This window comes from Taeniopygia guttata, chromosome 1A (genome assembly GCF_048771995.1).
Source record: "Taeniopygia guttata chromosome 1A, bTaeGut7.mat, whole genome shotgun sequence".
NCBI classification, from domain to species: domain Eukaryota; kingdom Metazoa; phylum Chordata; class Aves; order Passeriformes; family Estrildidae; genus Taeniopygia; species Taeniopygia guttata.
Window position 1 is genome coordinate 62,255,794 of NC_133025.1, and position 5,976 is coordinate 62,261,769.

General features: G+C 47.2%; 1 long non-coding RNA gene across 1 annotated transcript; it reads left to right on the forward strand.

The window, feature by feature from the left end:
- Positions 1–409: 409 nt before the first annotated feature.
- On the forward strand, positions 410–5,376 carry LOC140682238 (uncharacterized). Its single transcript, XR_012053639.1, has 2 exons — positions 410–549; positions 1,195–5,376. It is a non-coding gene; the product is annotated as an uncharacterized lncRNA (long non-coding RNA).
- Positions 5,377–5,976: the final 600 nt, after the last annotated feature.

The following is a 5,976-nucleotide window of genomic DNA, read 5'->3' on the forward strand; positions in this document are numbered from 1 at the left end:
CGCGCGGGGGTCACACACAGACACAGACACGCACGCCGCGCCAGCGCCGACACGCTCCGCTCCAGACGGATGCGCGCACGGGGGATGCTCGCCCCACCTCTCCCCCCGCCGCGGAGGACGCGGCAGCCCCAGCCCAGGGGCGTCGGCTTTTCGGGGGAGACCCCCGAGTGGAAGCCGCCGGGGGATCAGCTCTCCGGCCAGGAGTTTCGCAACAGCTGGTCCGAAGGGCGGCACCGCCGCCGCCCCTTCTTTCGCCCACCTCTCCCCCCTGGAGCCCTGCCCTTGTCCCCTCCGGCAAAACCCTGCCGGGGGCTGTCCCCTGCCGCCGGCTGCGGGCAGGGCTCAAAGCCCAGCCGTGGGACAGGGCTGACCTCGGTGTTGTTCCCGTCCCCCGCCGCAGGCTGGAGTTGACCTTGAGCCAGTCATTCCATGCCTGTGGCTCGCGGACCTCCATTTATAAATGTCGTTGCCGTGATGCAAGCACGACGGTGGCATCGGACCATCCACAGATGGAGACAACCTGTCACTGTGAACTGGGGAAAGATGCAGGTAAATGCAGTTTCTCTCCTCATTTGGGGTGGATCGAGTTTGCCTCTTTTCCCACATACCAAACACGTGAGCTTGGGTTGGTTTTTTAATTATTATTTTTTGGTCCATCACCACACAGCTAGCATTGTCTTCCCAAAATCAGAATCTGCATTTCACAAGCAATCAGACTACCAGCTCTTTCTGGCTTTAGAAACCTGTGGTTTGCCCCGTCCCTGTCAGGCTCGGCATTTGAAAGCGCAGAGAAACTCACGACATTATACTTTCTCCTGAAAGAGAGGAGATGGGCTAACAGGTGACTCTGCTTCCATACTTCCCAGGGCAAAAGTCTGTCTTTTCCCTTGAAAGCCCTTTGTCGGAGCTAAATGTTATTAACCAGGCTTTTATCATCGCAGCATCTGATGCCTTTGCTGGCTGCAAGCCATGTGCTTAGCCTACACCATCTCTTAGCAGCACGGATATAGAGGAAAACATTCCCCTTTTTACGCCTCCCTCCTCCCAGTTCCTCCTAACTAGCTGGCAATTCCTGGTTCAGGCTCTGGACGTTTTGACCAGCTGATTATGGCTGCTTTCTTTGGCTCTGTTCTCAGGAAGGAGGTGAATATGAATTAAATGTCACTTAATCCCCTTTCCTTTCTTGCTCATTAGCATTGAAGACGGCTGTTGCAAAAGAAAGCATACTTTTTCATTTATGGGGAGATGCCTGTCACACAAGGAAGAGTATTTTTGTTTCATATTATACATAATTGGGGTATGGCAGCCAGATGAAAAAGACTTTGCTGGAGAATATACCTAATCTTTGAAAAAAAAAATTAAAAAGAATCAATGTTTGCCTTTGTAATAGTAAAATGCTTCTTGCTGAAATTTTGTTTTCAATTATTACAATGAATTATTCATTCCTGGGATTATTTGAATCATAATTACGATTTATTCATTTGCAGGGTTAACTATTGAGAAATCCTTTCAAAACAGCTTTCGGGAGGGATGGAAAAGCTCCCGAGGTTTCTAAGAGGACACGCAGGGCATGTCTACATGATGGAGCTGGAGGGTTTAAAGGAGCAAGCTTCAGCCAGCAGAGCAGAGTCAGCGTGGAGCTCCAGCACCCCAAAACTGGCTCAGCATTTTGGGTAGCATCGCCACCCTTTGGGTTTCCTTTAGCTCCCTTTTGCAAGATTTGATGTGATCAGCACTGCAGCTGCCAAAAAATTGTGTCTGTGTAGCATTTTCTCAGCAAAGCCAAAGCTAGAGACCCTCACTCCAAATCTGAGATATCCCAAGTGGAAATCCAGGTTTGCAGCTAGGGCATTCAAAACTTCTTAGCCCCTTCCTTGTCTTCCTGCATTTCCCAGTCACCTCATCGTCTCCTGAACTTTCCAATTCCCTCCTCCACAGCTCCTGTGCTACCCCTATCTTCTGCTTCCCACATTCAGGTAGTTTTCCCAGTTATGGAGCTTCTCATCCCTATAACCTTACTACAATTTCTTGACTTGCTTGCAGCCCAGTAGCAAAATATTTTTCATATCCCTTTTCCAGAACTCTTTTTGGGGCTGAAGGCGGCCCAGTATGTGCTGGGGATGCTGACTGAGCACTGGGCCTTCAGCAGAACAGCTTGACATGCTTTGCTGATGTGACATCTTGTAACACTCACCCCCATCAAATGGAGGAACAAGAAAAACACCTTCCATACCTGCAGTATATTTTGGTGATCAATGCATCTGTAAAATCATCCATCAGCACCTTAATGCATAGCCTGGGAGGCACAACAGAACCTCCCACAGGCTGGAGGCCCTGGGGTAGGAATCATTTCCCAGGAGCCAAAATATTCCACACATCAAACAAATCCCCACAGTCTAAAAAGAGCAATAGACAGGGAAAATGAAAAAAAAAATGCAATAGCTGGCAGAGCATCCCCATTTGAAATGGTAATTTACATTTATGCACACTACCAATTACAGCCAACTTCATACTTCCCTTCTTACTCAGAGCCATAAATCTATAAATGAGAGTGCTGAACAGGGGAGGAAGCAGAATTAGCTTGAGCCCTGGAGCTGTTAGGCATACCATTTGGAAACAGGAGTTCTCCTGGTTTGTACTCTCACCAGAAAGCAGGAGAAGCCTGAAAGATGTTTATTAACATCTTCCAAGCATCAGAGAATCAACTACTGCAGCATCAAATGTTCATGGTCAGATCCCTGAGTGCCTTCAGCCTCTTTATTCTAGTCCAAGTGAAGGCCTGTGTTTGAAACATTGCATTTCACAGAATGCCACAATCACTCAGGGTAGGAAAGAGCAGTGATTTCAGTGCATATGGGCAATGAAACCTTGACTCTCCTATTTGTTTCACACCCCAAGAGGGAAGAAAATACACAATCCTCAGTTTGTGTAACTGCAGATCTCAAAGAACCAGACAAGGTGAGGAGGGCTGGGCATCTAACAATACCCACGTATCCATCATGATTTCATGCATCACCACAAATGAACAGGGATAAAAAAAATCCCAGTTTTCTCAAAACAGAAGTAACCTTGAATATTCTGTGATAGGAAACCCTCCATCCCAGTGCTAGAATCATGGAATGGCCAGGGTTGGAAGAGATCTTAAAGGCCCTTCCAAATCCTATTCCAAAGCCCTGCCATGGGCAGGGGGGACATCTTCCCATAGCCCAGGTTGCTCAGATCCACATGCAGCCAGGCCTCGAGCAGTCTCTGTGCTGCCCTTTGAAAAGGGTGCTTGTGCCACTGCTGACTGATGGAGGAAAAACTGCACTTCCACAAAGTGAAGGTGACAGTCTCATTCCCTGGATCAACCCAGACTATTCCTGGAATGCTGTCCTTTCTGTGTGTTGAATGAGGACAAGTTCTTGTACTGGCAAAAATTATATAATGGTATAACTGAAGATTTTGTGACAATAGTGGGATAAATGGAGGGGTGGAAGACGAAACAGCCTCAACCAGAAACTTTCATACAAATATTTCCTAGCTTTCAAGTACTTCTGTTAACCTAAAATGCCTTAAATGCAGTGTTTGTCTTGGGATTCCCCCCAAAATTCTATCTACAGATAAGTAATTTCTAAACCTTTATTGTTAAATCCCTTAAGTAGTTCCCTTGTAAATACATAGGGTTTTTTTTTCAGATGCCCTTTCCCAGAGAGATGCTGTGGATGTGTTTCAGGGACTTCAGGCTCCCCTTTATCACAGGAGGGAAAACATCCTGTCATGGTTTTTAGGTCCACAACACAACCCTGTGGTGTGTGAGCAAATGAAGGAGTGTGACAGGCAGTGACAGCAGCATGCAGACCCCTCCCCAGGGAAAGATGGAGGGTTTCACAGCTCTTTGCTAGGCAGCTTAAAATGACTGAGGTGTACAAGCCCTGTGTCAAGTTTTGCAGCATCAAATTTGTGCTTCAGCCGAATTTTGTCCTCTTGTGGGTCTGTTCAACCCCTTTTGCTCTTGCACTCCAATATTCAATTTCCATTCTTTAATTTATTTCCATCCTAGAGGTCCTGAGGTGATTCCAAGTGTTTGTTCTTCCATCCTGTCCATGTCCCATCCTCCTTCCCATGTCCTGTTTTCCCCCAGCCTTTTCAGTTTGCTGTTCTATCCCTCCTCATGTCCCAGTTCCTTCTGCTCCAATCCTTTCATTTAACTTTGGCTCGCACCTAAACCCCAGTATTTCAATGAAGCCCTGCTTCCATGCAAGAGAAAGGCATTATTTCCATAATGACAAGAGATTCTTGAGAATTCTGCTGTGGCATTTGGGCCCTCCGTATCTGGGTGCCCATCCACTGCTTTCCAAATGCAGTGAGGAAAATTATTTTAGCCCAAGTCCAGAATGCCCTTGCAAGGAGTGCTGGCTGAGAGCAGCTTGTACATACTGCCAGTGGCACCTCTGATGGTTTTAGCTGGTGGTGCAATGTTTTCTGAGTGGCCCAGGAAATTATCAGTGCCTTGTATGCTCTGTAAGGCTATGTGGAAGGAAAAAGCTTCTGCTTCTTTAAGGCAACCCAGTCAAGGACCCTTTCAATGCAAAGAGAGACTCTTGACAAGGGCCTGGAGGGGCAGGACAAGGGGGAATGGCTTCACACTGACAGAGTGTGGGTTTAGATGGAATATCAGGAAGAAATCAGAAATTATTTCCTGTAAGGGAGGCACAGGTTTCCCAGAGCAGCTGCGGCTGCCCCATCCCTGGCAGTGTCCAAGGCCAGGTTGGATGGGGCTCTGAGCAACCTGGATTAGTGGAAGGTGTCCCTGCCCATGGCAGGGATTGGAACAAAATGATCTTGAAGGCCCCTTCCAATCCAAACCATTCAGTGAATTCATGATTCTATGAAAGGTGATAATAAAGGGGAAAATAGAAGGAAAAACACAAAGGGATGACCGAGAAATGACAAACACCAAAAATTTTCAGTCAATAATTTCAATGGATGAGGGCAACAAGGAACAGGAGGAGCCATGACAGCTGAGGAGGGCCTGTGAAACTATGGAAAACCTGGGGAGAGTATAGGAGCTGGCCACTTAGAGCATCCCTTAACAACCATCCCTGAGATCTTGGGATGACCCACCGAGGGCATCTCTACAGTCACATGCACTTGCAGCCTGTTTAAACTTTATTAAAAAGATAAACAAAACCAAAACAGAAAGACAAAACCCAAGAGAAAACCAACCAAGAGTAGCAAAAAACACCTCAGCTGTGGAAAGTTGTTACATTTAAATTTGTTAGTCCTTACAAGTTCTAACGCTCTGTTGGATGTTGACTGTACCATCACAAAACTCGCCTTATTTTATGCCACCCTCTCTTTTATTAAGAAGGAACAATAAAGAAAGATTTTAGTAAGGTTTGTACTGCTCTGATGTGAAGGGAACTCTCTGTTGTGTCACGCATCCATCCTGCCCCCTCTGCCTGTCCACAGTCCCAGCCACAAAGAGGAGGGAAAGGATTTGGCCTTTCAAATTGTCCTTCACAGGGATTTCTGTTCACCCCTGGAATGGAAGTGATGAGACTTCCAGAGGTCATCTGGCTAAAAAAGGCTCAGGGCCCCACTTGTAAGGGCACAGCTGGCAGCACTGTTCCTTCTCTCACCTCAGGCTGCCTCTCCCTTCATCCCATTCCCCGACTTCTGTGCCCTCCCACTTCCCAGTGTCCTGCCTGCAGGCATGGAGAGCCCTGGAGACACAACTTTCAGCCTGCCACCCTTTATCCCATCCCTCCCTGCCAGCAGCAGCAGGTCTTGGCCAGCCAGAACAGTCCCTGCCACTGATACAGGAACATCTGGTCTGCCCCAGAGCTAAGGAATCCTCAGGCACTTCCATAGTAAAACCCTGACAAGTCTCTAATGAAATACATGGTAAAAAAAAAAAAAAAAAATGCATTGAGAAAATTTCTTCAAGGATGGCAGAAAGCACCATGACGTCAGAACAGCCTCCCTGCCAAA